General features: G+C 31.4%; 1 long non-coding RNA gene across 2 annotated transcripts in view; it reads right to left on the reverse strand.

Annotated features, from left to right (window-relative positions):
* The window catches only part of LOC116421288, a 132,881-nt gene that overhangs the window by 76,910 nt on the left and 36,711 nt on the right, over nucleotides 1–19,260 (reverse strand). Inside the window, exon 3 of one of the 2 annotated variants that reach the window (XR_004231597.1) lies at nucleotides 17,981–18,091. The exons of the other annotated variant lie outside the window; for it this stretch is intronic. This is a non-coding gene — a long non-coding RNA (uncharacterized LOC116421288). The remainder of the gene's footprint in view (nucleotides 1–17,980; nucleotides 18,092–19,260) is intronic. 2 annotated transcript variants of the gene reach the window in all.

Genomic DNA, 19,260 nt, shown 5'->3' on the forward strand with positions numbered 1-19,260 from the left:
AATGAGATAAATCTAATGATAAAATAAACAAGAAAAAAGTTAGGAAAGTTAATAGAATCTTGGAAAACTTAGATATGATGGATCTTTGGAGAAAACTAAAAGGCAATAGAAAGAAATATGCCTTTTTCTCCTCAGCAGTACATGACTATGTATTGAGGCAAAAAAGCCTTTTAATCAAATGCAGAAAGGCAGCAATAATAAATGTATCCTTTTCAGATCACCATGGAACAAAAATTGCATTCAATAAAGAGAGAGACAGAACTGGCCTGAATCACCTCACCATTCCCTCATTTTAGAAAAAAAAATTTAACAAGCCATTAATGAACTCTCTAACAAAAAGGTCCAGGAACAGACAGATTTACAAGTGAATTCTACCAAACATCTAAAGAATAATTAATTCCAATACTAAATAATTTTTTTGTAAAACTAGGCAAAGAAGTTCTGCCAAATCCCTTCTATGACACAAATATTGTACTGTACATAAATCAGGAAAAGCCAAAACAGAGAAAGAAAATTATAGACCAATCTCTCTAATACAAATTGATGCAATAAAATTTAAATGATATTTTAACAAAGATATTATGCAACTATTACCAGGATAATACATTGTAATAAAGTGGAATTTATATCAGGAATGCAGTGCTTGTTCAATATAAGAAAAACTTTTGCCATAATTATCGATATTTGTAATAAAAGTGTGAGAAATCACATGATAATCTTAGTAAATGCAGAAGACAAAATACAACATACATCCCTATTGAAAATAATAAGAGATCATAGAAATAAATGGAGTTTTCCTTAGAATGATAAGCAACATCTATCTACAACAATCAATGAGCATTATATGTAATGAAGAGAAGCTAAAAACATCCCCAATAACATAAGGGATGAAACAAGGATGCCCATTATCACCACTATTATTCAGTATTGTACTAGAAATGTTGAGTCTACCAACAAGAAAAGAAAAAGAACCATAAGGAATTAAAAAGGCAATGAGGAAATAACCTATCACTCTTTGCAGATCATAGGATGGTATTCTTAGAGAACCCTAGAGAACTATCAAAAAAAAAAAAAAAAACTACTCCAAAACAATTAAAAATATTAGCAAAGTTGTAGAATATAAAATAAAGCCAAATAAATCACCAGAATTTTTATATGTTACCAAGAAAGCCCAGGAGCAAGAGATAAAGAAATTCCATTTAAAATAATTGCAGACAAATTAAAAAAACTGTAGACAAAATAATTTAGCTGTCTACATAGCAAGAGAAACCTAGGAAGTATATAAACACAATTACCAAATACTTTTCACAGAAATTAAGCCAGATCTAAAAAATAGGGGCAAAAAATCAATTGCTTATGGGTAAGTAGAGCTTATATAATAAAAATAACATTAATTAGTCTTAATTAGTCTACTTATTCAGTGTCATAGCAATGAAAAGCCAAAAATAAAATATTTTATACTGCTAGAAAAAATAATAAAAATATTTTTCTTAAAAAGGAGAAGTTCAAGAATATCAAGGAAATCAATGAAAAAATTCAAAATATAAAGTCCTAGCATTACCAGACCTAAAAATATTATAAATAGGAGACATTAAAACCATCTAGTACTGGCTAAAAAATAGGGTGCAGAAAGAGGTTAGATAAACATGACACAATAATCAATGATTCATAGTCATTGTAAATTACTTTTTGACAAACCCAAAAACTTCAGCTTCTGGGATCAAAAATCACTATTTAACAGAAATTGCTGGAAACACTCTAAAATAGTATGTAAAAAATTCAGCATAGACCTACATTTCACACCTGTTACTGAAGTAAGGTAAAGATGAATACATCATTTAGGCATAAAGGGTGATCCTATAAGCAAATTTGGAAAGGAAGGGATAGTTTACCTACCACATCTGTGGAGAAAGGAGGAATTTATAACCAAATAAGACCTAGAAAATATTATGAATGAAAATGGCTAATTTTTATTACATTAAATTAAAAGTGTTTTACACTAATAAAACTAATATAGTCATGATAAAAGGGAAGCAGAAAGTGAGGGAAAAATTTACATTTAGTGTTTCTGTTAAGAGACTCATTTCAAAAATATAGAGAGAGTTAATTCAAATATTTAAGAATATGTCATTTCCCAAGTGATAAATCATTAAAGAATATGAACAGTTAAATTTCATATTAAGAAATTAAAGCCCTTTCTTGTCATATGAAAAAAAAATGGTCTTAATCACTCTTGATTAAAAAATTAAAAAAATTAAGACGACTCTGAGGTACCAGTTCACATCTCTCAGATTTGTTAATATAAAAGGAAAATATAATGGTAAACATTGGAAGGGGATGTGGGAAAACTGGGACATTAATACATTGTTGGTGGAGTTGTGAACTGATCCAACCATTCTGGATAGCAATTTGAAACTAAAATTTTATTAAACTGTGCATATCCTTTGCTGTGTCTGTATCCCAAAGAGATCATAAAAGAGAAAAAAAGAATCATATGTGCAAAAATGTTTGTAGCAGCTTTTTTTTTGTAGTGGCAAAGAATTGGAAATTGAGTAAATGTCCATCAATTGGAGAATGGCTGAAGAAGCATAGTATATGAATGTAATGAAATATTATTGTTCCATTAAAAAAAAATGATGAACAAACTGATTTTAGAAAGACCCAGAAAGATTTATATGAACTGATGCTCAGAGAAGCAAGCAGAATCAGGAAAACATTTTACACAGCACCTGCAGAATTGTGTGATGAATAATTATGATAGAGTTGGTTCTTCTCAGTGCTTCAGTGATATACAGCAATCTCAATAAGCTCTGGATGTTAAATGCCATTTGAATGCAGAGAGAGAACTATGGACACCGAATGTATACCAAAGCATATTATTTTTATCTTTTTTCTTCTGTTTTTCTTTCTCATGGTTTTTCCATTTTGTTCCAATTTTTCTTTCCTTAACATGACACATATAAATGTGTAAAATATGAATGTACATGTATAACCAAAAAAAAAAAAAAGGTCTATATATAACTATAGACATTTGAGATAAAAAGTTTTTACACTTTCTTGGAATGGCTACAGTCTGTTAAGAAGGGAGAAAAATTGAAATGATCCCAAGCTAATAGTATAGAAAATCTAAGAACAAACAAGTCCCTTCATCTAAAATGTCAAATATTACAGATACATATACATATACAAGTGATATATATGTGTGTGTGAATTATGAATTTATATATATATATGTGTGTGTGTACAATTGTATGTTACATAGAACATGATATATATGTATATATTATAATAAATATATGAATTTAATTATATTACAGATATGTTACATGTTTTTGTGTATGTGTGTATGAGCATACATATACACATAATCTATTACATGCATAGGACATGTGCTTATTGTGCATATTTATGAATGTGCATTTTTACATTTATTATTATGGTTAACATTATTAGTGTCATAGAAGTTGTCCCAAAAATCTTAGTATAGTTTTAACACTAGGTGAAAAATAATGTGTATGTTCACATAAATATATTTACACACATGTGTATATAAATATCTATATACATACTTACATGTGTTATGCACATTTGTGTGTATATTTATATATGCCTACAAATATATGTGTATATGTATGCAGTGTATATGTATGCAATGTATATTATATGTATAATATACGTATATAATATGTTTAATAATCTTTATCTTTCTGTAGAGAGACAAACAGGTAGAGAGACAGAGATGGGAAAAAGATGAGAGACAGAGAGATGAGGGCAGAGATATAGAGATGGAGAAAGAAACAGAGAGGAAGAAAAGAGAATTCTTTCTTTTTATTTTTTTTTATAAGTTTCAAGTTAACTCTCTCCTCCCTCATTTGAAAATTAAATAGCATTAACTTTCCCCTGTTAACATAGTGGTAGGTCTGGAGCTAGAATTCAGATTTTTTTTAATTCTCTCTCTCTCTCTCTCTCTCTCTCTTTTTCTCTCTCTCTTTCTCTTTCTCTCTCTCTCTCTCCAGTTTTTTGCTACATTATTTCCTAATCAAGCAGAGTTATTAACCATACCTTATCAAGGTTCAAATATAATGCCATGAGAAGGTTGTTTTGCTTTATTTGTTTTGGTGGTGAGGGTCAATTATTTCTCTTTAAAGAAAGATATAACGATTTTGGCCTTTAAGTATTGATCTCAGCAAAAGCTGCTGGATGGTATCCCTGGTCCCTGGTCAGGAATATCCAAGTTCAAATCCACCTAAGACATTTATTAGCTTTGTGATCCTAAGCAAGTTATTTAACTTCTTTGTCTCAATTTCTTTACCTATAAAATGAGCTGGGGAAGTCTGCTCCAGTGTCTATTTTTTTTCCCAAGAAATTTCTAAGAAATGCCCAAATGGCATTACAAAGAATCAGATGAGCCTGAAAAAAAGCAGCAACAAATGATCTTATCAAATTCTTATAATATATATTATATAATAGTAATATAATAAAATAATATAATTATTTTATATAATCTTTAATATTATACATTGATTTATTATAAATTTATTAATTAATTAAATTATTAATAATTTGATATGATAATTAGTAATAAAATAATAATTATAATATATTATCCTGATGAATGACACTATCATTTTTCATATAATTTCTGTATTTTTGCATTGATAGTTGTCAATATGAATCACAAAAATGATTTCTTTACTAGTGCCATACAGTGGAAAGAGTTCAGGATTGTTAGTCAAAGAAAATGGTTCTGAATTCTAATTCTGCTGCCTATTAAATTTTGTTTGATCTGAGTCAAGTCTCTCATTTTTGACCTCAGGTTCTTCATCTGTAAAATTGAATTAAATGGTTTCTAATGTCTTGTAACTGACTTTTAACTTTATTTCTATCCCTAAATCTGTGAACGTACTTTCAAATCTTGTTTGAGCAAAATTTGCTTCTTCATGGACTGATAATTCAATTTATTCAGTTGTCCTGATTCAAATTTATTTTGGCTTTTATTTTTCCATTATCCCTCTTTAGAAGCATGAAGCTTTGCTTCCATTTAAGAAACAAATATATATATATATATATATATATATATATATATTTATATATATAAAACACATACAAAATACCTTGTAGATGTTGCAATAATACAAAAATTCAGTTGTAATCATAGACAAAATAGTCCACATTGAGGTAATATAGACACTGGGTAGAACTACAATTTAAGGAAAAGTTAGAGAAATATAAAGTAAAAGTTAAATAAAGTTCTATGAGCAATTTGGATAGATTATTACCCATTTGGATTTTAGTATAAAGATATAAATCTTCTGTTTGATATTCATTTGCTGGGTTATCCTAGATGTCATATCAATCAATTAACCAGCAGACATTTCTTAATTTTTTGGTATACTCCAGGCACTGAATTAAGTGTATAACCTTTACATGCCTCTAACCACACTCTAGACACACTTATAGTCATAGAAAGTTTTTTGTGTGCATTGGGAAAAGAAGTTTCCACATTAGGAGTTTTATAACTTTACAAATCTCAATTTTTAGTGTATGCTTTTTTAAATAAAAAAATCAACAGTGTCACAATCGAACAATTTTGTGATAAAAATCTATAAAATATTATTAAAATATATGTATAAATAATCCTAAAATCTCTATAGGAAGTCTATTACTTTCTCATTTAAAAAAAGGAGAAAGAAGATTGCTAATTTTTTTTTTTTTTGTTTTGTTTTTTAAACACAATTAACAACTAAAAACACAAATACTTTTGGAATAAACAGCTATCATCTCATTGGGTCAAAGTAAAGTCTAATAAGCATGCATACCAGTGATTTGTAAAATATGCCTGATAATTTTTTTTTTTAAATCTAAGGGTAAAATCAAAAAGGGCAGCATCACTATGAACTTAACAAAATAGCAACCAAAAGAGTCAAATTGGCTATCATGTATATTTGTTTATAGAAACAATGGCGTTTATGATGGCAGCTATTATAGAAGAATTACCCTTAAGAAATCCAGTCATATTGTTCAATTCACATTATTCAAGGAAGTAATTTGTAAATATTTCTCAATCTTATTTTTATAGATATTACCATTTCAAATACTCATGATTCCAAAAAATTGTGGAATTAAAAGCTACAGATACATTGTCAGCCATGTTGTCATTTCTACTACAGAAATACCCTTGGAGATGCTTTTCAGTGAGTTTATATAAGTTATCTTTCAACATTTTTATTAAGTTGGAAAAGACTGAATTATCTTATCTACCAATATAATATTCAATGGAACATCCAAAAAAAAGAATGAATTTACAGGCTAGCAAATTTTCCTAAGACTTTTTTAAAAAATCTGAACTTAATATTAAAAATATGAAAAGAAAGAAATTATAATAAAAATAAATACTTTGCCTATGTAAGCTATAAAGCTTTAAAGTTTTTGAAATGCTTTGCTATAACTAACATATTAGTATGCAATATCAGAATTTTTCTTAGTTCATTTGTATATATATTCTCTTGTCTTACTAGATCCATCACAAACTGTTGAAATACTTCTCTAATCATGATTAATAAGCATAAATGTAATGGCAATATTTTTATTAAAAAGAAATTAAATTAAAAAAAGAAATTAAATGCAATGAATCAAACATTGAATAAAAATAAAATTGATATGGTACTCAATTTATATAATTTTTTTTATTCTAGGAGGTGCTTGAATTGGTGAGGAGTTCTAACAAATTTAAAAGTTGATATTAATCCAGCTTGAATCCTGTTCCTTTTTAATAGCCTCAAGAACACATATATGGATGATTTGTCAAATTGGGAGTGTTGGTTTTGCTATAAAAGCATCTTCAGTACCTGATGGTATCTGAGTTATTAGGCTTTAACTACAGAGTCTCATCCATACAATAACAAAGAAAGATAAATAATCAAGAAAGTGTTTTTATTTTACCTTCATCTAATCACTAGATACAATTTGAAAAGTCACATTAACCATTTCTCTTCCCTAAAAATCTTCCCCTTTCTCTTCATTATAATTTGCCTTAAATTTTCCCTTCTACCAAAGCAATGCTGAAAACAAAATTAAAACAAAATTCATCATGATTTTAATGTTTGAACAATAACATTGATTTTATTTTTGTACATGTGTGAAGGACTGTTTAAGGACGTGAAAGGGATTTTCTTTATTATTATTATTATTATTATACCAAATGTGAATCTAAGTATATTGAAGTGCAAATGAAAAGAATAATAGAAGTAATAGAATAATTGTCTTAGGTTAATTTTATGTATTCTAGTATATTTATGTCTATATCTGCATTGATCTATCTATCTTCTATCTATGTAGGAATTGTCACATAATTTCACTAGTATAAAGAACTTCAGTGGAGAGGATATCAGTGCAGCTTAAGACCTTCTCTGAAACTTGTACTCCTAGAGAGCTGCTTAGAACATCTAGAGGTGAAGAAATTTACCCAGAGTTTAGAGTCAGTATATTTCAGAAGTAGAACTTGAATTCAGGTCCTCCTGACTTCAAGGCCATCTCTTATCTATACCACACTGCATTTTAATTGTTAAATAAGCTATAATTTTAGTTGCATAATAGTGATTTCCCCATCACCAGAAGTGTTCACTTAAATAATTAATCTCCCTGGGGTACCATATTCAATTCTACTTAATTAAGAAAACATGTATTAAGCACATAATTTCTATAAGACAATGTGTTGCTGTCAGGGAAATGGGAGTACAAAAACAATTCCAGACCTTAATATCACATTAGTATTCTTACAATGCTTTAACTACTGCAAAGAGCTTTATGTCATTGTCTCATTTTATCCTCAGAAATGCTGGTAATTAAGTACTATTATTAGAGCCATTTTAGAAATAAGGAAACAGAGGTAAATAAAGATTGAATGAGTTAACCATGATCACTTATCTAGTAAGTGCCTGAGGCTAGTTTTGAACTCAGGTGTCTGATTCCTGGCCAAACACTTTATCCATTATACCATGTATTGCTTTATGATTGTTGTTTAGTCATTTCAGCTTTGTCTAGTCCTTAGGATTACATTAAGATTTTCTTGGAAAGTGGTTTGGCATTTCCTTCTAGGGCTCATTTTACAGATGAAGAAACAGGAAAACACGAGTAAGTGCCAAAGTATAGAACTTAAAGTTCACAGATTTTATGAAGGCTAGATAGCTTACTCCAGAAAAAAGTGATATTGGCCAAGAGAAAAGTGACTAAGAGTGTGCTATTTAATGTTTAATTTTCATTATTTACATTTTCCCTGTCATTTTTTAAAGTCTAGATTATCACCTAAACAATGAAGCAAACTATAATAAGTAAAGTTTGTTGATTTCAAGGTATAAATATTTATACTGAATTTAATAATCTACTTTTTAACCTCTGTTTATACTACAACCCTAATATAGTCTTCAGAGAATCAAAACCATAAAAACAATTTACTACAGAGGAACTGACAGAATTTGAATCTTTGTTATGATTTATATTGTATGAATCATTAACTGATTTTAACTGAGGCCCAAATCCTGTGAATACATCCTTTTTTTATGAAAGCCCAATATAATGATTTTTAACACTTGGACTAATCAATAGAAAATATTTTATATTACATAACAGGATGTACTGTCAAAAGATAGCTATGAATATATATATATATATATATATACAAATAATGTGAGAATTGTGCCTGTTTTATTCAATAATTCTCTTGCCTATATTGCTTTATTACCTATATTATTGCTATAATAATATAACCAAAAAGCTTCCACAGTAATAATGATGTCCCAAGAGAAATGCTTGGTTTCTTGGTATCCCTTGGTTTCCCTTGCTGATATCTATTCTAATAATGTTCAGGATTTTGGGAGCAAGATACTGAAGGAATATGGATTTGACAAGAATAAAAAGTCTAAAAATATACTACAATGTTTTCAAATAATATCATAGTAAGAACATTATAATCTCACCATGAAGATAAATGCTGGAAATGTTGAGTGTTTAATAGAAGACTCAGAGGATTCAGGATGTGACTTCTCTAATTCATGTCTAAAATGATATCAAGAAAAATGTCCCAGGACTTATTAAATTTGTGCTAATGTTTGTACATGAACAACATCTGTATATGATTTGGTGTTTGAGGGGAGGGAAGAGATATGAGTCTGATCCCTTTTTCTAATCAATTGATAGATAAATTAAAGAAGGTCTAACATTTACCTATGATCTCAGCTCAGAAGAGCACAAATCAAAAAACAACGAACCATTTAAATTTTAGGTTAATTGTTAGTAGTTCTAGTCAAATAAAAGAATATGACTTTGAAACATGGTACCCTGAGAAAATACAACAATAAACTGGGAAGGGTTATTACTATAAAATAATGGAAATGCTGAATAATTCCAGTTTATAAAATGGTCAGTACAATGGATATACTTCTTCAAAGAAAACATATTATAATCATCTATTATAATCAGTGAGTAAATTATTTGATATGCGTATCTAATTACTAACGTTGTTGAGGCTAAAATAAGACAATGACAATTTTTCTGGTAGTTAAAGCATTGTAAAAATATTAACTTGATATTAAGGTCTGGGATTGTCTTTGCTCTCCCATTTCCCTGATAACAATACAATGTCTTTGTAGAAATTATGTGCTTAATACATGTTTTCTTAATTAAGTAGAATTGAATATGATACCCCAGGGAGATTAATTATTTAAGTGAACACTTCTGGTGATGGGGAAATCAGTACTTTTATACAACTTCAATTATAGCTTATTTAACAACTGAAATGCAGTATGGTATAGATAAGAGATGTCCTTGAAGTCAGGAGGATCTAAATTCAAGTTCTACTTCCGAAATACACTGGTTCTAAACTCTGGGAAAATCACATCCTTAGGTGTTCTAAGCAGCTCTCTAGGACCACAGGTTTCAGAGAAGATTTTAAGCTTCATTTGGTAGTTCTTTTCACTGAAGTTCCCTATGCTGTGAGGAAGGAAGGAAGGAAGGAAGGAAGGAAGGAAGGAAGGAAGGAAGGGAGGGAGGAAGAGAGGGAGGAAGGAAGAGAGAAGGAAAAGAAGAAAGAGAAGGAAAAGAAGAAAGAGAAAGAAAGGAAGGAAGGAAGGGGAAAGGAAGAAAGAAAGGAAGAAAGAAAGGAAGGAAGGAAGGAAGGAAGGAAGGGAGGAAGGAAGGAAGACAGATCAATGTAGATATAGACATAGCCTCATATATATTAGCACCTTACACAAAGTTAACCTAAGATAATAGATCTATTTCTATTATAATTTTTAAATATGTACTTAGACTCATACTTGGCATAATACAACAACTCTAACTTAAAAAAAAAAGATATTCCCTTTGATATCCTTAAACTTTTCACCAAAAAAAACCCCCTCAATATTATTGTTCAAACATTAAAGTCATATGATGAATTTTGTTTTAATTTTGTTTTCATGTTGAGTTGGTAGAAAGGAAATTTAAAGCAAGTTATAATGAAGAAAATGGGATTATTAGGGAGGAGAAATAGTTACTGTGACTTTCCAAATCACATCTGGGCATCAGATGAAAGCAAAATAAAAGAATTTTCTTGGCTATTTAGCTATGTCCTTATCTTATTGTCTTCTCTACCATGTGGTCAGTAATGCCATACTACCCAGTATATATAAACAAGGAGCTGAAGAAAACAGAGTTAACTGATTTATGCAGGTCTCAGTATAGGTATGATCTCAGGAAAATGAGTTTTCCTTATTCCAAGCCTGATACTCTATCCATTGTGCCATCTAGCTGCCCTTATTTGTTTTATCTTATTCAGTCCATCAAAGACTAGAATTTCTTCAAGTCCTGACTCTATTATCCATCATATCAGATTTACTTCTAAGTTTTACATGTCATTAAAATTTGAAATATTTCTTCCATTTCCATTTAAAAATGTAAAATTAGGGTTCAGTTAGTTGATTCTCTCATTCTTATCCTCCTTTCCTCCCCCAAAGAATTCAAATATTCGATATGAATACCTATCATACATCATCTGGGATATTTTGTTTATTTCTGGTTATCACACTTTAATAAGCACATTTATAGATTGAGGGAGGTCTAGAGGAGGAAATTAGAAGATTAAATAAGTATTGGTAGGTATAGATTGGTTGGAAGAGGAATTAAAATCATTTTGATGTAGCTCAAAGGGCAGAAGTAGGGTTAATGTTTGGAAAGCACAGATAGGTGAATTATAGTTGAGATAAGGGAAAATTTCCCAGTAGTTGTACCAAACATGAGACATGATGCCTTGGGAGTTATTAGGTTCCTCCTAAATTCCATATCCTCATATAAAAGCTAAATAATCTTTCAACATTATTATCATTTCCATCATCACCACAATCATCACCATCATCATCATCTTTGCTAGGATTTATTTAGTACCCACTATATATTCCAGGAATTGGGATTTATAAATACTTTACAAATATCTTATTTGATTTTCACATCAACTGTTGAAAAGTAGGTGTTGTTATTACCCTCATTGTATAGAGCTGAAGGAGTTGAGGGAGGAAAAAAAAAGATTAAGTGATTTGCTCAGGGTCATGTAGTTACTAAGTGCTGCAGTAACTAGGTGACTCCAGGCTAAGTGCTGTATTCATTGCTCCCCCAAGCTGCAATTGATTGATTCATTGCTTCATTCAACAATTACTTATTATTTACTATGTACTAAATATAGTTTTAAATATTAATACTAAGAAAAAAATAAAGAAAAGAAGAGAAGGCAGGTGGACACCAAAAATAGATGAACAGATTTAAAATGGCTCAACTAGCCCTCCAATTAGAAATGGTAATCGTCCTTGAGCAACCCATACAATCACCTAGAAGGTAGTATCACAAGGAAGACACCTGGAAGTAGAGTTGGATGCAGAATGAAATAGGAAAAGGCTACATATCTAGGGCAAATTTGATATCTTCCTTGACAGAAGCCAGGGAAATATGAGAAGGAGTTAAGATGTCAAATTATACAAGGAACAATGAGTGCAAAAATACAAAATGGGAGATGATTCATATTGGAGAAGAAACAATTAAAGCAGTGTGGCTGGATCACAGAGTATATGGAATAGAATAAAGTGCAAGGGCAGTAAAAGGGAATAAAGTGTTGGGATATAAAGGACTTTAAATGCTAAAGTGAGAATTTCTTATTTCATCCTGGAAGTAATAGGGGGGAGTCACTGAATTTACTGAATAAGGGCTGGGAAAATCAGTGTGGCAGATGAATGGAAAAGGAATTAGAATCTGGAGAGTTCTCTGGCTGGATACCAATTAGAGAACTATTGTAATATCCTGAGAGAGAAATGATGAAGCTCTAAAATAGACTGGTGGCTATGAGAATGAAAAGAGAGAAACTGAGACATCTGGGGAGAATATTATTAAGACAGAAAAGACAATAGATTAAATTAGATACATGAGGCGAGTATGAAGAATTGAGAATGCCAGTGAGACTGGTGATTGACTGTGTTCGTGACAATAATAGAACAGTTTGAAAAAATGAGATTTTGTTTTGAACATGCTGAAAATTTGAGATACTTACTAGACATCCAGTTTGACATGTCCAAAAGGCAATTAGTGACACTTTAGATTAGGACAGAAGTTAAGACTAGATATATAGACCTCAGAATTATTTACAAAGATAATAGTTGATCCAATGAGGATTGAAGAGAAAATTTAAAGAAGAGAGATATCCCAAGCAGAACCTTGGGGGACAGTTGTGTTTAGTGTGTACTTCATACGTGAAATTCCAGTAGAGAAATAACTAAGAAGAAATTAGGTGAAGAACGAGGATAAAAATGTCACAAAAATCCTAGAGAGGAAAGACTATTCAGGAGAAGATAGTAATGAAGAAAGACTCACTTGGGATAATTCTGAGAGAATTCTTGATTAATTATAGTTTAGGATAATTGATATTTGAAATCCCTTTTAACTCAGAATCTGAGTTACCTAACCTTTTAAGGTCTCTACTTTTCATCTGAAAAATGAAGTTCTTGGACTAGATGGTCGCTCACATGCATAAATTTATGAATGAAAACTCTGAGATTCTATGAGCATCTAACTTCTAACCTGTGACAAAGTCATGCATAAGAACCATTTGAGAGAGCTCAAATAATTTCCTTTCCTAGAATTCAAAACTGAAGCTGTTCTTCTGCCAGCTAATATTTCCCAACTAGGGATATTATATAACTATGTAGTTATTCATCTGAGTCAAACAAAGTAGCAATTCCCTTACTTATTTTTCTAATTACTTTTAAATGAAAGGAATTCTATTTAAGAATAAAATGGAGTTTTTCTTTGCTTTGCTTCCCAATCTCACTGCCTGATCCCCATAACCATGTTTTAGTTCTTAAAGAGAAAGCTGTACCACAAAGGGATTGCTGAAAGAAAAGAAACTAGAAAAAGAAGGAAAAGAAAGGAGATTGAATTCCTTTCTCACAGAGGAAGCTTCATTTGTTGAGAACAACTGATACAATCTCAGTATACCAATGAGTCTGCCATGAATATGTTAAGAAGATGATGAGACTGGCAAGGAATTGCATTATCATCTTGGGGATTGCAGGCACACTACTGGGAGTTATCTAATTAAAAGTCCTGTGGAAAATGAACCTCTCTTGCTTACAGTAATGATTCTTCTCATCTGAAATAGTCTGCTCAGCAATGTGCATTTTTTTATTACAACCTACTGAAGTCAGTTACAAGACACTTCAGCAGTGGATCCTCTTAGAGTAGTACCAGCTGGGAAGAATTCTATGTTGTACCAAGATACACATCTAGTGTGGATGTCAGACCATTTTACTTCATTCCCAGCACTAGCACTCTGAGGAGCCAAGATGTTACTCCTTCACAATAACTAATGAGGACTGATCAACCCCCAGGAGTTTGTCAAGTTCCACAGACCTATATGCCATCACCCAAATATCAGTTCTATAAATACTTAAGGTAGTCCATATACTCTACAAACATTTAACCCACAATTATACTGAGTTAATTGCAAAACACCCCACGAAGCTGGTGAATACTATTATTTCAACTGATGAACCAAAGCACTTGAGATAAAGAAAAGGAAAACAAATGACGAAAGGTTTCTGAACAAGTCAGTAGGAGATATGCTGGGATTTCTGGACCCTAATTCTAAACTCCACTAGGTAGTTAATGCTATGATATAGTGACTGTTTAATATTATATGGTTAATTAGACTAGCTATTCAGAAAGTACTGGTCACTCTTCAGATAATTTCATTTGGTGGACACATCTTTGTCCTATTGTTGTAAATAAAGTACATGATTATTTGTACATGTGTGCATGGATGTGTATATGTTTTGTGTGTGTGTGTGTGTGTGTGTGTGTGTATTAGGGATTAGAGGAGGAGGGAAATTTATTTAGCAAAGCAACTCCATTCCCTTGCCTTGAGGTGAAAGAAAGCTTATTTAGGATATATTTGTACTAAAACTTTTCCTGAATTGTTTCCTCATGCAGAATTCTTTTCAGGTTCCTTCATGATAATCCTGTTAAAACATCAAATTCAAAAGCCATCTGGAGGTTGTGTGTGTGTGTATGTATATATGTGTGTATATGTATGTGTTGAGCGTTTTAGGGAGCAGAATTTGCATATATAAACAATGACTGACTGAATAAATTCATTTCATTTATGCAGCGTCTGGTATGAAAGGAAAGGACTCCTGCTGCGCCTGCAATTTAAACAGTTTTCTTTCATTATTTAGTGTCCACAATTTCATCCAAATGGTCACATTCTGTTTTAAGAGACAAGATTATTCACCAAAACAAATGAAATAATATGGAGAGGCTGAATCTACTTACACACTAACAAGTAGAAAGAATATGCTTAAAGTGTAAACACATAGAGTTATCTTTTAATTTAGTTTTGAGAAAAAGGTCCAAACCAAAGTCTTTCATGAACAGAGCATTCTCAATGAAGTCACTTTAAATTTGGGTGTATAAAAGGGTATATCAGGACCAAGACTGAAATATTCGATTCTATTCTTCCTAGTAGAAAGATTCAGTAGACTAGTCCACTCACGAAAGAAAGAAAAAGAGAGACAGAGAGAAAGAGAAAGAAAGGAGGCAGGGAGTGAAAGAGGGAGGGGGAAGGGACAAAGGAAGGGAGGAAGGGAAGGAGGAAGGAAGAGGGAAAAAAAGAAAAAAGAAACAAAAGAAAAGAAGAAAAAACCTTTCACTCAGTCTCAAATCTTGGCAAAGCAGATAAGTTGTTCATATTGTCTTCCAAATGCACAATGAGAATAAAAATGAATACGAATAAGGAGAAGCTATCAGGAGAAAATGCATGTGTTTTTTAAAGGTTGTTTTGTCAGCTTAAATTTCGAGTTTCCATACTCCTACCAGTGCTTAATAGAAGCAAAGGTTATCTCCAAGAAATGTGAGCTCATTTTTGACCCTTAGAGATTCAGCTATGTTGTTCAAAGGAGGGAGGGATTTGAGTAGGGTACCATACACATCCCAATGGTCTACAAAATAATCTGAATTCATGCTGGGAACAATGCAGCCAACCACATTTAAGTCAGCACAAGTAGATAGATGTTGGAAAATAAATAAATCCAACTTTTGTTTTCTCAAATTAACACCAAAATAATATTGGAGGCAGTAACTTCTTAATCAGGTCCTAAATTGGAATAAAAGACTTTTTTCTCTTTACTCTAAGCTTGGTCCCATTCTTAAAGACTAGGTTGTCAAAATAAATGTTATGAAACAGAATTAATTAAAAGAAATGATGATGGAGATAAGGCTCCTTCCAAACTCCATTCTTCCCTTCTTCCTCTATGTCCAGTGGTCTCTGGGAATAGGCCAGTCCTTGTTCTTTTTAGGCTAACTAAAAAAAGGTTGTTTTAGAGGCTATTACAAGAGAATTTGTTTCCACAAGGGAATTAGATTGCTTTTTAATTATTTCTGGTTCAGTAGAAGCTCAAATCTTAGAATGAATGTTTTACATGTGATCAAAATGCCTAGAGAAAAGAGGATAAAAAAGTACCCTCCCCCAAACTTTCAGGTAAAACACAAGGATAATACAGGATTAAAATAAAAGATGGCAAAGATAAACATTCTTCCCACTTTTTCCCCTATGTGTTCACTGTGTTCAGATCCATGACACTTCGAATTAATTCCTTCCCCTGGGGATGGATTACCTTATCTGGTCTGGGCATTTCAGTAGTTGACAATGAACCAATGCATTAATCTGAATATAGAAACTAATTACAGTGAAACCTGCTCACTGTTCTCCCTTACAACATTTCTTCACTCCTAATGCTAATCTTTACAGGACCCATGTGATTGGGCACAAAAGCAGTGTTTCTCATTTATGACATTTCCTTATTTAAGGAATCTTATTCTTCCAAAATGTAAATGAATCCCTTAGAGTAAGTCTGGAAATTCACCCTTTTAGGCTATTGGGGCACAATTTAATAAATCACATTGAGGTAACTAAAATAGTGAAAAAGACAAGAAGTAAGCATTCTCAAGGGAATTTCATAGAGAATATAGGGAGGAAATATCATGAAATCTTAGAATATTGTCTTTATAATTCCTTGTGTTCATCTTAAATATATTGCTCTAAGAAAAAAAGCTTATCAATTTTACTTTGAAATATTTGAGTTATTTCGTTATTGGTTTACAGCATGTACAACATAAATATATGTCTTCATAGACTTTATAATTTTATTATCTTTCCAATGTTTTCCCCTGTGAGAAAGAGGTATTTGTTATGTGTAGGAACATGCTGGTATCATACTTTCTATGTTTTCTAAGTCACATATTGCCAAGCAGTGGTAATTATTATTCTGTGCCATTTAGTGTGCTAGGTGCTAGTGAAACAATGACAACAATGAAGGGATTTACTGTCTTTGGAGGAAATAACATGTACATAAAAAGCTATATATAACATAGATTCTTATTTGTCCTTTGTTCTCACAGAGAACTAATGACATCAGGAGGGTGATGTTTTGATTTGCAAGTGATTTGGGTTTAAGTGAGACACAAATTGGCAAAGTCATCTGTCTCAATATTTGTTCCAAAGCCATCTGAACCCAGTGGCTACATACACATAGATCAGCATGACTAGCTATGGCCCCAGAAGCAATGGAAAGAACTTGGACTTTTTTTTTTTTTAATTCTTTCCTAGATCTCAGTTTGTCTGAGGCAACAATTCAAGGATTCCAGGATTCTGGGATTTTAGGTTAGGTAAGAAGTTAGACAAAAGCAGGCCTAATTTTCCTAATCAAAAGAAAAAATAAACAGTCCAAAAGGGAAAATCCCTTATGATTTCTGGTTAGCACAGAAATAGGTGATAGTTATAGGTACTCTGAGCTATCAAAACTGAAACAATGACTAGATAAGATTTGGGTTGGAACTCATTATTGATCAATCAGGGAGAGGTAGGGTGAGTTGGTTTAAGGAATAGTCAAGTAGTTCTATTTGAATTCCATTGAACTTTATGAAAACTTGGTTTTCCAGAACTTATTTTAAGAAATTATAGATGAAAAAAAATCAATATAAATATAACTAGAGACACAGTGGCATAATGAATAAAATGCTGGCTTTTTGACATACATTTACTACATGACATTGAAGAAATTACTCCCTCTTGGTGCTCTAAAAGTCTAGAGTCCTATACAATAAGTTTCCTCATCTGGGATATCCATATACCATAAAAGGACAATTTTAGTCTCTCTTCCATACAAAATAGATAAAGTTATTTTTTGGAGAGAAGGAAAGAGTAATTTAGATGATTAGCAAAGGCTTCATGTAGAAGTAGAATTGAGCTGAGTTTTAAAGGAAAATAGGTTTTAAAAACAGCAGAGGCAAGCTGGCAAAGCATTTCATGAAAGACTAAAGCAAGAATAAGTAATGACATATCTATTACTATTTGCTTGCCCAGAAGCTGACATCTCTACTACCTTGGAAGCATGATAATCACATTTACCTGAGTTTCATTATCCTTGAGACCTAATAAGTATAGAATCAGAGCAGGATTCCAAATAGCTTACATACTTTGTCATAGTTTATAGGCAGTTTCCTCTGGTAAAGTATAAACCTAGTATAGAGAAAGAGAGAAAAAAAATAATTCTGGAGGGATATTTATGAAATTTCAAAACTCTTCTATTATCATAAGGTTGTCATCCTCAGTATAAAAAAAATAGTAGTCACTGTTTTAATCATTTTAAGAAAGATTCAGCTAAAGCACAAGATCTGCTAATGCACCCTAACAATGCAGTAGAAGTACATTATAAAAGTACTCACCCATTTTCCTCTTTCTCCAATACAATATTAATATTAGGATCTAGAAGTGATACTTCTAGAAATCAAATTTCAATTATCATGAATGTGATGAATACACAGGTTTCTGGACATACTTATTTTTGATATATCAGAGGTCACCAGAGTATTGTGAATTATGTGAGGGAAAAACACATGAAATTTTATTTTCCAAACTTTTTTTTTTTTGAGGAAAAACTTGACTTTAAATTATGAACAGCAATACCAAAGCAACTTCCCCCACTTTTCATGTTACTAGATAGTCTAAAATGTCAAGAATATTAAGGAATTAATGGGAAAAAAAATACAAAGGGTGCTGGCCTAGTAATACCAGATCTAAAGCCATTTTTGATTCACAGTCATCAAAACCATTTGGTATTGGCAAAGAAATAGAATGTAGGTCAGTGGAATAGATTAAATACACATAACGCAATAATCAGGGCCTATAGTAATGTGGTATTTGATAAACCCCCAAAATCTAATTTCTGGAATAAGAATATAACAAAAATTCCTAGGGAAACTGGAAAATAATAAGTCAGAAATTTGGCATGGATCTACATCTCACACCACATGCCAAAATGAGGTCAAACTGGGTACATGATTTGGACATGATATTTGGGTGATATCATAAGCAAAATAGAAGAGCAAGGAGTAATTTACTTATCATATCTGTGGAAAGGGGAGGAGTTTGTGGCCAAAGAAGAACTAGAGAATATTATGAAAGGCAAAATGGACAACTTTGAGTAAGTTAAATTAAAAAGATTTTGTACAAACAAAACTAACACAAACAAAATTAAAAGAGAAGTACAAAGCTAGGGGAAAAATCCCATCTAGTGTTGATGATAAAGGTCCCATTTCTAAAATATATAAAGAACTGTGTTAAATTTATACTACAGCTCAGTCATCAATTGGTAAATAATCCAAGGATATGAACAAATAATTTTCAGA

The sequence above is a fragment of the Sarcophilus harrisii genome, chromosome 1 (assembly GCF_902635505.1).
Source record: "Sarcophilus harrisii chromosome 1, mSarHar1.11, whole genome shotgun sequence".
Lineage (NCBI taxonomy): Eukaryota > Metazoa > Chordata > Mammalia > Dasyuromorphia > Dasyuridae > Sarcophilus > Sarcophilus harrisii.